Below are 13,322 nucleotides of genomic sequence, written 5' to 3'. Positions count from 1 at the left end.
GAACAAGAGAGTTTGGAACTTTCATTCTTCCAGAAACACACTGCCCTCTCCTCAAACTCTGACATTATTTCACCAAGGACTGCTCAGCAACTTATATTTATACAGCACCTTTAATGTAGGAACGTCCCAAGGCGCTTCACAGGAGCGTTATCAAACAGAATTTGACACCGAGCCACATAAAGGTGACCAAAAGCTTGGTCAACGAGGTAGGGTGAATGTTCCTGATGTTGGGGAAGTGCAGAGCCAGGGGGCACAGTCTAAGGATAAGGGGTAGGCCATTTAGGACCGAGATGAGGAGAAACTTCTTCACTCAAGAGTTGTGAACCTGTGGAATTCCCTGCCGCAGAGAGTTGTTGATGCCAGTTCATTGGATATATTCAAGAGGGAGTTGGATGTGGCCCTTACAGCTAAAGGGATCAAGGGGTATGGAGAGAAAGCAGGAAAGGGGCACTGAGGTGAATGATCAGCCATGATCTTATTGAATGGTGGTGCAGGCTCGAAGGGCCGAATGGCCTACTCCTGCACCTGTTTTCTATGTTTCTATGTTTTAAGGAGCGTTTTAAAGGAGGACAGAGAAGTAGAGAGGCGGTGATGTTTAGGCAGGGAATTCCAGAGCTTGGGGCCTGGGCAGTTGAAAACACGGGTGCCAATGATGGAGCGAATCAAATGGGATATGTGCAAGAGGCCAGAATTGGAGGAGCGCAGTGATCTCAGAGGGCTATCGGGCTAAAAGACGTGCATTTATATAGCCCCTTTCACACCCCCAGAACGTCCCAAAGCACTTCACAGCCAATGAAGCACTTTTTGAAGTGTCGTCAATGTTGGAATGTAGGAAACGCGGCCGCCAATTTATACACAGCAAGCTCCCACACACAGCAACGAGATAATGACCAAATAATCTGATGTTGGTTGAGGGAGAAATATTGACCAGGACACCGGAGATAAATCTCCTGCTCTTCTTTGAAATAGTGGCCAGGCCATCTTTTACATCCACCTGAGAGAGCAAACGGGGCCTCGGTTTAACGTCTCATCTGAAAGACGGCACCTCCGACAGTGCGGCGCTCCCTCAGCACTGCACTGGGAGTGTCAGCCTGCAGTTTTGTGCTCAAGCGCCTGGAGTGGAAGCCGCTCCTACAACCTGCCGACTCGGAGGCGAGAGTGCTGCCCACTGAGCCGCGGCTGGCGAAGGTCGCAGAGATAGGGAGGGTTGAGGCCACAGAGGGATCGGGACAGTGCCAGCATGCTGTCAGACCCCACCCCAAATCACCGCAGGGGGCCCCCTCCTAGATTTACCGACCAACCCCCTGATGTTGGAGTGAAGGGAGGGAGGTCACACACCGTCTTAAAGCTGTATTTGTAATTTTATCTTGACGGGAAGTTGCCCTCGTGCAAAGTTTGTTCAGTGTCCCCGTGCTGCTCCAAATCAGTGGTGCGTTCGGGATGCCAGAGGAAGAATTGCCTTTCCCACATTACAACCGTGACTACACTCCAAGAATACTTCAGCGGCTGTAAAGCACTTTAAGACATCCGGTGGTCGTGAAAGGCGCTATATAAATGCAAGTCTTTTTTTCATTCTTTTCTACTCACAAGCACCTTCCCTGCACCACTGGGGAATCGTATATTCACTGCTCATTATGATGGGCTAGAAAAAGTCACAGTCATGCCACATACTAAAGGGACTGTCCAAGACAGAAATTAAAGTTCAACACAACTCGCCAAGGCTTCTCCGGCAGCACCTCCCAAACCCGCGATCTCTGCCACCTAGAAGGACAAGGGCAGCAGGCGCATGGGGACACCACCACCTCCAAGTCACGCACCATCCCGACTTGGAAATATATCGGCCGTTCCTTCATCGTCGCTGGGTCAAAATGCTGGAACTCGCTCCCGAACAGCTCTGTGGGAGCACCTTCACCACTCGGGACTGCAGCGGTTCAAGAGGGCGGCTCGCCACCACCTTCTCGAGGGCACAAGGAGCCACATGGGATAATGATATGGTGGCCAATAATCTGGCTCAAACAAGGGGAGGGATGGGAATATGATATTCCTGGCAGCAATGTATTCAGGAAAGGCCGGGTAGGAAAACAAGAAGCGGGTGGTAGGACTGATCAACAACACTATTATAGCACTAGAAAGGGATGATGTACTCCAGGGTTAAAAGACAAAGGCCTGGAGATTCGGGAGCGCCCTGTTTGGAGGGGGGGGGGGGGGGGGGGCGGTAAAACTCGCGCGGCGTGAGACTTTGCGCAGGACGCAGAGGTCTCACCTCTCTCGTGATAAATTGGCGTTACTGCCCCCGAAAGCAAGTGGGGCGCACGGCTTGGGAGCGGGGCGCACTGGGTCGCGAAGGAGGGGCTCTTCCTTGAATTAACGGGAAGCTGCGCTCGCTCCAAAATACAAAAGCTACGACCTGGGCCACCGGGGGAGCGGCACAGAAAAGCGGACAGTTTTTGTTGGAGCAGACGGCCACCTCCGCTTTAAATTTCGCCCCGCCAGTTGCCGGCAGCCCGCCCGGCGTCCCACGAAGCGGTCATCGCCTGGCGCAGCTTCCGGGGCGATAGCCCATTTAGGAACGGGGTGCTGCGCGCGGCGATGACGTCATGATCTCCGGGCGCAGGGGACTGGGGCGCAACGCCGAAGCTGAACTCCCGCCCAATTTCGCGGCAATCGTTAGCAGCGCTGCACCCGGACGCAATGGCGCTAGCGGGAAGCGCAACGGACCCCCAATTGCTCCCCCAGAATCTATTTGATTCAAGGACAGAGGAAACATAGAAAATAGGTGCAGGAGTAGGCCATTCGGCCCTTCGAGCCTGCACCACCATTCAATATGATCATGGCTGATCATTCACCTCAGTACCCCTTTCCTGCTTTCTCTCCAGATCCCTTTAGCCGGAAGGGCCATATCTAACTCCCTCTTGAATATATCCAATGAACTGGCATCGACAACTCTCTGCGGTAGAGAATGCCACAGGTTAACAACTCTCTGAGTGAAGAAATTTCTCCTCATCTCAGTCCTAAATGGCTTACCCCTTATCCTTAGACTATGACCCCTGGTTCTGGACTTCCCCAACATCGGGAACATTCTTCCTGCATCTAACCTGTCCAGTCCCGTCAGAATTTTATATGTTTCTATGAGATCCCCTCTCATTCTTCTAAACTCCAGTGAATACAGGCCCAGAAGTTATTATACTGCTGGGCATTTACTATCAGCCATCAAATAATGGGAGAAAGATAGAGAAGCAAATTTGCAGGCAAACAGCAGAAAGAGGCAAGAACAATTGGAGTAGCGATAATGGGGCACTTCAAGACTGGGAGAGTACCAGTGTAAAGCGCAAAGGTGCGGCCTCACTAATACTGTACAGGGTATTAGTGAGGCCGCACCTGGAGTTCTGCGTGCAGTTTTGGTCACCTTACTCAAGGAAGGATATACTAGCTTTGGAGGGAGTACAGAGACGATTCACTAGGCTGATTCCGGAGAGGAGGGGGTTACCTTATGATGATAGTTTGAGCAGACTGGGTCTTTACTCATTGGAGTTCAGAAGGATGAGGGGTGATCTTATAGAAACATTTAAAATAATGAGGGGGATAGACAAGATCGAGGCAGAGAGGTTGTTTCCACTGGTCGGGGAGACTAGAACTAGGGGGCACAGTCTTAAAATACGGGGGAGCCAATTTAAAACCGAGTTGAGAAGGAATTTCTTCTCCCAGAGGGTTGTGAATCTGTGGAATTCTCTGCCCAAGGAAGCAGTTGAGGCTAGCTCATTGAATGTATTCAAATCACAGATCGATAGATTTTTAACCAATAAGGGAATTAAGGGTTACGGGGAGCGGGCGGGTAAGTGGAGCTGAGTCCACGGCCAGATCAGCCATGATCTTGTTGAATGGCGGAGCAGGTTCGAGGGGCTAGATGGCCTACTCCTGTTCCATGTTCTTATGTTCTTATGTAAAGGAGGGGGAGGAATTCCTGAAATTTGTACAAGAGAACGTTCGTGATCCGTGTGTTTCCAGCCCAATGAGGAAGGAAGCAGTGCTGGATCCAGTGTTAGGGAATGAAACGGGGCAAGGGGAGTGTGTTTCAGTGGGAGAACATTGGGGAAACAGTGATCACAGAATCATTCGTTTTAGAACATTTCTAGAAAAGGACAAGAAAAACTCAAGTGTGAAAATATTCAACTGGAGAAGGGCTAATTTCCGTGAGTTGGAAAGGCATCGGGTCCAGCTGGATTGGAATCAAAGATTGGCAGATAAACAGTACACAGAGAACCACAGATCATAGAAACCTTCAGCACAGGAGGCCATTCAGCCCGTCGTGCCTGAGCTGGCTCTTTGACAGAGCAGTTGTGCTGAGTCTCACACCCTGCTTTGTCCGTAACCCTGCAAGTTTCTCATCCTCAAATACCTGTCAAAATTATTGACAGAATCAGCTGCCACCACCTTTACAGCACATGGGATTGGGGGTAATGTACTGACGTGGATAGGGAACTGGTTGGCAGACAGGAAGCAGAGAGTGGGAATAAACGGGTCCTTTTCAGAATGGCAGGCAGTGACGAGTGGGGTACGGCAAGGTTCAGTGCTGGGACCCCAGCTATTTACAATATACATTAATGATTTAGACGAAGGAATTGAATGTAACATCTTCAAGTTTGCAGATGACACTAAGCTGGGTGGCAGTGTGAGCTGTGAGGAGGATGCTAAGAGGCTGCAGGGTGACTTAGGCGAGTCGGCAAATGCATGGCAGATGCAGTATAATGTAGATAAATGTGAGGTTATCCACTTTGGTGGCAAAAACAGGAAGGCAGATTATCTGAATGGTAACAGATTAGGAAAAGGGGAGGTGCAACGAGACCTGGGTGTCATGGTACATCAGTCATTGAAAGTTGGCATGCAGGTACAGCAGGCGGTTAAGAAAGCAAATGGCATGTTGGCCTTCATAGCGAGAAGATTTGAGTACAGGAGCAGGGAGGTCTTACTGCAGTTGTACAGGGCCTTGTGGGCCACACCTTGACTATTGTGTACAGTTTTGGTCTCCTAATCTGAGGAAGGACATTCTTGCTAGTGAGAGAGTGCAGCGAAGGTTCACCAGACCTATTCCCGAGATCGCAGGACTGACATATGAAGAAAGACTGGATCAGCTAGGGTTATATTCACTGGAATTTAGAAGAATGAGAGGGGATTTCATAGAAACATATAAAATTCTGACGGGACTGGACAGGTTAGATGCAGGAAGAATGTTCCCGATGTTGGGGAAGTCTAGAACCAGGGGTCACAATCTAAGGATAAGGGGTAAGCCATTTAGGACCGAGATGGGGAGAAACTGCTTCACTCAGAGAATTGTGAACCTGTGGAATTCTCTACAACAGAAAGTTTTTGAGGCCAGTTCGTTAGATAAATTCAAAAAGGAGTTAGATGTGGCTCTTACAGCTCAAGGGATCAAGGGGTATGGAGAGAAAGCAGGAATGGGGTAGTGAAGTTGCATGATCAGCCATGATCATATTGAATGGTGGTGCAGGCTCGAAGGGCCAAATGGCCTACTCCTGCACCTATTTTCTATGTTTCTATGTTTACAGGTCGAGCGTTCCAGATCCCTACAATTCTTTGAGTGAAAACTTTTCTCCTCATCTCCCGTCTCGATCTTATGCCCATGATTTTGAATCGATGACCTCTGGTTATTAACCCACTTGCCAAGGAAAAACCATTTCCTCTATCTATTCTATCTGAACCGCTCATCATCTTGAAAACCTGCATTAGGTTACCTCTTAAGCGTCTCTGCTCCAAGGAGAACAGTTCTAACTTTACTGACGTCTCCTATAACTGAAGTCCCTCGTCCTGGTAAACCTCCTCTGTACCTATTCTAAGGACTTTACATCTTTCATATCGTGCCCAGAATTGTCAACAAGACTCCAGTTGATATCTAACCAGTGATTTATAAAGTTTCAGCATGATCTCTTTGCTTTTATATTCTGTGCCTCTATTTATAAACTCAAGTAACCCATATGCTTTTATAATCAACTTGCGTGCCACCTTTCAGGATATGTGTATATGAACACCAAGGTCCCTCTGCTCATCTACACTTTTCAGAATCGTGCCATTTATAGTGTACAATCTTTCCATATTAGTCCTCCCAAAGTGCATCACTTCACACTTCTCTGCATTGAACTGCATCTGCCGTCCTTCTGCCCATTTCGCCAATCTGTCTCTGTCATCTTGAAGCCTATAACTATCCTTATCATGATCTACGACTTTGCTAAGTTCTGTATCATCTGTAAACTTTACAATGCTGCTCCCTGCACCCGAGTCTCGGTCGTTTATAAAATTAGGAGAGAGTAATGGACCCAAAACGGACCCATGGGGAACAGCACTGCAAACCACGTCCCAGTCTGAAGAACATCGATCCATCCACCATCACCACTCTCTGCTTCCTGTCACTGAGCCAATTCCGTATCCATACACCACTTTCCCCTTAATTCCATGGGCTGCCATCTTAACAAGCCTCCCGTGTGGCACTTTGTCGAATGCCTTCCAAAAGGCCACATATACAACATCTACTGCGCGACCTTGATCAACCTTCTCCGTTACCTCATCAAAGAATTCAATCAAGTTAGTCAGCACGATTTGCTTTCAACAAATCTATGCTGGTTCTCCTTGATTAACTTCCACCTTTCCAAATGAAAGTTTATTTCATCCTCGATAATGGTTTCCAATAACTTTCCCATCACCGGTGTTAGGCTGACTGGCCTGTAGTTTCCTGGTTTGTGTCTCTCCCCTTTCTGGAATAGTTGTATAACATTCGCAACCCTTCAGTCCTCATCATCATCATCATAGGCAGTCCCTCGGAATCGAGGAAGACTTGCTTCCGCTCCCGAAGCGAGTTCTTTGGCGGCTGAACCGTCCAATATGAGAGCTGCGGCGTTCCGGCCTGTCGCTGTTGCCCATGAGGATCCTGACGCTCCAGGTCCCGAACTTCATGGTAACGGAGCGGAAGATGTCTGTGCGTGAGTTCTTTTAAAGTAGGGTGGTCGTTGCACACAGGCTACCACACGGGCTTAGCTGAGCAAGGGAGTCCAAGACGACTGGAGACCAGGCACTGCTATATGGGCCTAGTTGCCTATGGCGAGATGTTGGCTGCAGGCTCTGCGCTGGGTAGCGCCCTTGGTGATAGGTGGTCCGAGGCCTGGTTGGGGACAGGCATTGGGAGGGTCAGTGGCCCTCTGGGTTCAGGGTGGGAGGGAACTGTGCCTGTATCCAATGAGGATTGAAAGATTGTGACCAGTGCATTTACATTCCATCCGCAGCAGGTGATTTACCAACTTTCAGTATCTATTACTATCCTGTCCATAACTTCCCTCTCCTCTGTTACTGTAACCTTTACATCATCCGCTTCCTTTGTAAAGACAGATGCAAAGTACTCATTTAATAATTGAACCATGTCCTTTGCCTCCACGAGAAGATTTCCCCTTGGGTCCTTAATGGGTCCAACTTTTTCCCTTGTGTTTATGAAATGTTTTAGGGTTCAATTTAATGTTGCCTGCTAATTTTTCCTGTAACCTCTCCCGTCCGTATTAACCTTTTCAATTCCCTCCAGTACTTCCCATAATCTTCCTGGTTATGGTAATGTGCCCTGGATCTTGCTCCCGACATTTTTCATAAGCTTACACCCATCTGTTTTATTTTAACTTTTATTTCCTTTGTCCAGAGCACATTAGATTTGGATGCTCTGCCTTTTTCCTTCAAAGGAATATGTCGAGTTTGCACCTGAACTATCTCTTTCCTGAATGCCCTCCATTGTTCCTTTACCCTGAAAATCGCCGATTCCATTACTTGGGAACCAGGAATATTAAGAATGCATTCCTGGCCTTGTTTGAGCCATGTCTCTGTTAATGCAACCACGCCATAATCCCATGTGGCAACTTGTGCCTGCAGCTCACCAACCGTATTAGTTGCACGATGGACATACAATTTAATACCTCCTTCTTCACTCTTGCTATTTTACATAAGAATTAGGAGCAGGAATCATAGAAATTTACAGCACGGGAGGAGGCCATTTCGGCCTATCGTGTCCGCGCCGGCCGACCAAGAACTATCCAGCCTAATCCCACTTCCCAGCTCTCGGTCCATAGCCCTGCAGGTTACGGCACTTCAGGTGCACATCCAAGTACATTTTCAATGAGGGTTCTGCCTCTACCACCCTTTCAGGCAGCGAGTTCCAGACCCCCACCACCCTCTGGGTGAAGAAATTTCCCCTCATATCTCCTCTAAACCTCAATTACTTTAAATCTATGGCCCCTGGTTGTTGACCCTTCTGCCAAGCCCTTCCAATCCACTCGATCCAGGCCCTTCATAATTTTACACACCTCAATCAGGTCTCCCCTCAGCCTCCTCTGTGCCAAAGAAAACAGACCCAGTATCGCCAATCTTTCCTCACAGCCAAAATTCTCCAGTCCAGGCAACATTCTTGTAAATCTCCTCTGCACCCTTTCCAGTGCAATCACATCTTTCCTGTAATATGACGACCAGAACTGCACGCAATACTCCAGCTGTGGCCTAACCAGTGTTTTATACAGTTCAAGCATAACCTCCTTGCTCTTGTATTCCATATGCCTTCTTAACCACCTTATCTGCCTGGCCTGCTACCTTCAGGGATCTGTGGACCTGCACTCCAAGGTCCCTTTGTTCCTCTACACTTTTCAGTGTTGTGCCATTTGCTGTATATTCCCTAGCCTTGTTAGCCCTCCCCAAATGCACTACCTCACACTTATCCAAATTGAATTCCATTTGCCACTGTTCTGCCCAGATGACCAGTACATTGATATCTTCCTGCAGTCCGCAGCTTTCTTCTTCATTATCAACCACACATCCTATTTTAGGGTCATCTGCAAACTTCTTAATCATGCCCCCAACATTTAAGTCCAAGTCATTGATATATACCACAAAAAGCAAGGGACCCAGCACTGAACCCTGGGAACCCCACTGGATACAGCCTTCCAATTACAAAAACACCCATCAACCATTACCCTTGGCTTCCTGCCTCTGAGCCATTTTTGGATCCAACTTGCCATTTTGCCCTGGATCCCATGAGCTTTTACTTTCGTGACCAGTCTGACAAGTGGGACCTTATCAAAAGCTTTGCTAAAATCCACATACACCACATCATACACACTGCCCTCATCGACTCTCTTTGAAAAATTCAAACAAGTTAGTCAGACACGACCTTCCCTTGACAAATCCATGTTGACTGTCCTTGATTAATCCATGTCTTTCCAAATTAAGATTTATCTTTTGCCTCAGAATTTTTCCCAATAATTTTCCTACCATCGAACTGAGGCTGACTGGCCTGTAATTACTCAGTCTATCCATTTCTCCCTTTTTAAACAAAGATACTACGTTAGCAGTCCTCTAGTCCTCTGGCACCGCACCTGTAGCCAGAGAGGATTGGAAAATGATGGTCAGAGCCTTTGCTATTTCCTCTTTTGCTTCTCTTAATAGCCTGGGATACATTTAATCCGGAACTAGGGATTTATCCACTTTAAAAGCTGCTAAGCCCCTTAATACTTCCTCTCTCACTATATTTATCTTGTCTAATATTTCACACTCCTCCTCCCTCATTGCAAAGTCTGCAACACCCCTCTCTTTTTTGAAAACGGATGCAACGTATTCATTAAGAATCCTAGCCGCGTACATAAGAACACAAGAAATAGGAGGAGTAGGCCATTTGGTCCCTCGAGCCTGCTCCGACATGGAATAAGATCATGGCTGATCTGATCATGGACTCAGCTCCACTTCCCTGTCCGCTCCCCATAACCCTTTATTCTCGTATTTCTCAAAAATCTGTCTATCTCCACCTTAAATTTATTCAATGACCCAGCCTCCTCAGCTCTCGAGGGGAGAGAATTCCACAGATTTACAACCCTCTGGAAAAAATTCCTCATCTCAGTTTTAAATCGGCAGCCCCTTATTCTGAGACTATGCCCCCTAGTTTTAGTTTCCCCTTTGAGTGGAAATATCCTCTCTGCATCCACCTTGTCGATCCCCCTCATTATCTTATGTGTTTCGATAAGATCACCTCTCATTCTTCTGAACTCCAACGAGTATAGGCCCAAGCTACTCAACCTTTCCTCATAAGTTAATCCCCTCATCTCTGGATACAACCGAGTGAACCTTCTCTGAACTGCCTCCAATGCAAGTATATCCTTCCTTAAATACGGAGACCAAAACTGCACGCAGTACTCCAGGTGTGGCCTCACCAATACCCTGTACAGTTGTAGCAGGACTTCTCTGCTTTTATACTCTATCCCCCTTGCAATAAAGGCCAACATTCCATTTGCCTTCCTGATTACTTGCTGTACCTGCACACTAACTTTTTGTGTTTCATGCACAAGGATCCCCAGGTCCCTTTATGCTGCAGCACTTTGCAATGTTTCTCCATTTAAATTATAATTTGCCTTTCCAATTTTTCTGCCAAAATGGATAACCTCACATTTTGCCACATTATACTCTATCTGCCCACCCACTTAGCCTGTCTATATCCCTTTGCAGACTTCTTGTGTCTTCTGCCTCTCCACACAGATTTCCTTCATGGTCTCGAATAGGCCCCACTCTTTCTCTAGTTATCCTCTTGCTCTTAATGTATTTATAAAACATCTTTGGGTTTTCCCTGATTTTACTTGACAACATTCTTTCATGCTCTCTCTTTGCTTTACTGATATCTTTAATTGCACCCCTGCAATACTTATACTCCTCTAGAGTTTCTGCAGTGTTGAGTTCCCGGTATCTGTCATAAGCTTCCCTTTTTTTCTTTATCCAACACCCTGTATTTCCCTTGACATCCCGGGAGCTCTAGATTTGTTAGCCCCACCCTTTTTTTTTAAACGGAACACACGTGCTCTGAACCCTCAGGATCTCCTCCGTGAATGCCTCCCACTGCTCTGACACTGATTTACCAGCAAGTAGCCGTTTCCAGTCCACCTTGGCCAAATCCCAGCTCAGCTCAGCAAAACTGGCTTTACCCCAATTGAGATTTTTTATTCCTGGTCCCCTTTTGTTCTTTTCCATAACTACCCTAAATCTTACTGAATTATGATCACAGAGCACATTTGGCCCCTCGATCCTGCTCCACCCTTTAACAAGATCATGGTTGATCTGATCTTTGCTGAGCTTCATTTCCCTGCCCGCTCCCCATAACCCTTTACTCCCTTAGCACTCAAAAATCTGTCTGTCTCCACCTTAAATATATTCAATGACCCAGCCCCCACAAATCTTTGGGGGCAGAGAATTCCACAGATTTACGACCCTCAGAGAAGAAATTCCTCCTCCTCCTCACAGTTCTAAATGGACGGCCCCTTATTCTGAAACTATGCCCCCTTGTTCTAGATTCCCCCACGAGGGGAAACATCCTCTCTGCATCCACCCTGTCAAGCCCCCTCAGTATCTTAGACGTTTCGATAAGATCACCTCTCATTCTTCTGAACTCCAATGTGTATAGGTCCAAACTACTCAACCTATCTTCGTAAGTCAACCCCTTCATCTCAGAACTGCCTCCAATGCAAGTAATATCCTTCCTTAAATATGGAGACCAAAACTGGATGCAGTCCTCCAGGTGTGGCCTCACCAATACCCTGTACAGTTGTAGCAAGACTTCCTTGCTTTTATACTCCATTCCCCTTGCAATAAAGGCCAAGATTCCATTTGCCTTCCTGATTCCTTGCTGTACCTGCATACTAATGTTTTGTGTTTCATGCACAAGGATCACCAGGTCCCTCTGTACTGCAGCATTTTGTGATTTCTCTCCATTTAAATAATAATTTGCTTTTTTATTTTTCCTGCCAAAATGGATAACTTCACACTTTCCAACATTATACTCCATCTGCCAAATGTTTGCCCACTCACTTAGCTTGTCTATATCCCTTTGCAGATTTTTTGTGTCTTCCTCACAACTTGTATTCCCACCCATCTTTGTGTCGTCAGCAAACTTGGCTACATTACACTTGGTCCCTTCATCCAAGTCATTAATATAGATTGTAAATAGTTGAGGCCCCAGCACTGATCCCTGCGGAACCCCAATAGTTACCATTTGCCAACTGGAAAATGACCCATTTATCCCAACTCTCTGTTTTCTGTTAGTTAGCTAATCCGCTATCCATGCTAATATATTACCCCCAATCCCGTGGGCTCTTATCTTGTGCAATAGCCTTTTATGTGACACCTTCTGGAAATCCAAATACACCACATCCACTGATCCCCCCCCCTTATCCACCCTGCTCGTTACATCCTCAAAGAACTCCAGCAAATTTGTCAAACATGATTTCCCTTTCATAAAACCATGCTTGATTGAATTATGCTTTTCCAAATGTCCTGCTACTGCTTCCTAAATAATGGACTCCAGCATTTTCCCGACCACAGATGTCAGGCTAACTGGTCTATAGTTTCCTGCTTTGTGTCTGCCTACCTTTAGTCCCATTATTTTACCGAGTACTGTTTCTTTAGTGATAGTGATTGCTTGAAGATCCTTCTTCGCTATAGCCCCTTCCACAATCCTGTCCCTGCAATTTTGGGGATATTTCTAATTTTACTGCTGTTTATATCTCTCTGCTATTTTCTGGTTCCCCTCCCCCTTGCCAAATTAGTTTAAACTCTCCCCGACAGTACTGGTTAACCTCTCAGAGAGAACACTGGTCCTGCTTTGTGCAGGTACAACCGGTCCATCTGGTACAGGTGCCCCTTCCCCCAGAACCAGTGCCAATGCCCCAAGAGTCTGAAAACCTCCCTCCTGCACCACTTGTCCAGCCATGCATTTACCCACACTATCATTCTGTTTCGATACTCACTGGCACGTGGCACTGGGAATAATCCTGGGATCACCACCTTTGACGTGCTGTTTTATCATCTTTTTCCTCGTTCCTAAAACTCTGCCTGAAGGACCTCAACACTTTTTCTTCCTGCGGCATTGGTTCCATTGGTGACGTAGAATGGCTGCAGCACGGAAGGAGCCCATTCCGCCTGTTAAGCCCGTGCCGACTCTCAGCCAGGGTGACTAGGACAGGTTAGGCGAGTGGGCAAATGCATGACAGATGCAGTACAATGTGGATAAATGTGAGGTTATCCACTCTGGTGGCAAAAACGTGAAGGCAGAATATTATCTGAATGGCGACAGATTAGGAAAAGGGGAGGTGCAACGAGACCTGGGTGTCATTGAAAGTTGACATGTAGGTACAGCAGGCAGTGAAGGAGGCAAATGGCATGTTGGCCTTCATAGCGGGAGGATTTGAGTACAGGAGCAGGGAGGTCTTACTGCAGTTGTACAGGGCCTTGGTGAGGCCACACCTTGAATA

The 13,322-nt window shown here is 47.0% G+C and overlaps 1 protein-coding gene across 1 annotated transcript in view; it reads right to left on the bottom strand.

The window, feature by feature from the left end:
• Positions 1-13,322, bottom strand: part of cops6 (COP9 signalosome subunit 6) — a 56,770-nt gene that overhangs the window by 39,802 nt on the left and 3,646 nt on the right. The gene's annotated exons all lie outside the window — the stretch shown is intronic.

Source organism: Pristiophorus japonicus, chromosome 20, assembly GCF_044704955.1.
Source record: "Pristiophorus japonicus isolate sPriJap1 chromosome 20, sPriJap1.hap1, whole genome shotgun sequence".
Lineage (NCBI taxonomy): Eukaryota > Metazoa > Chordata > Chondrichthyes > Pristiophoridae > Pristiophorus > Pristiophorus japonicus.
The sequence above is the reverse complement of the archived record's forward strand: the minus strand, read 5'-3'. Positions and strand labels throughout refer to the sequence as shown.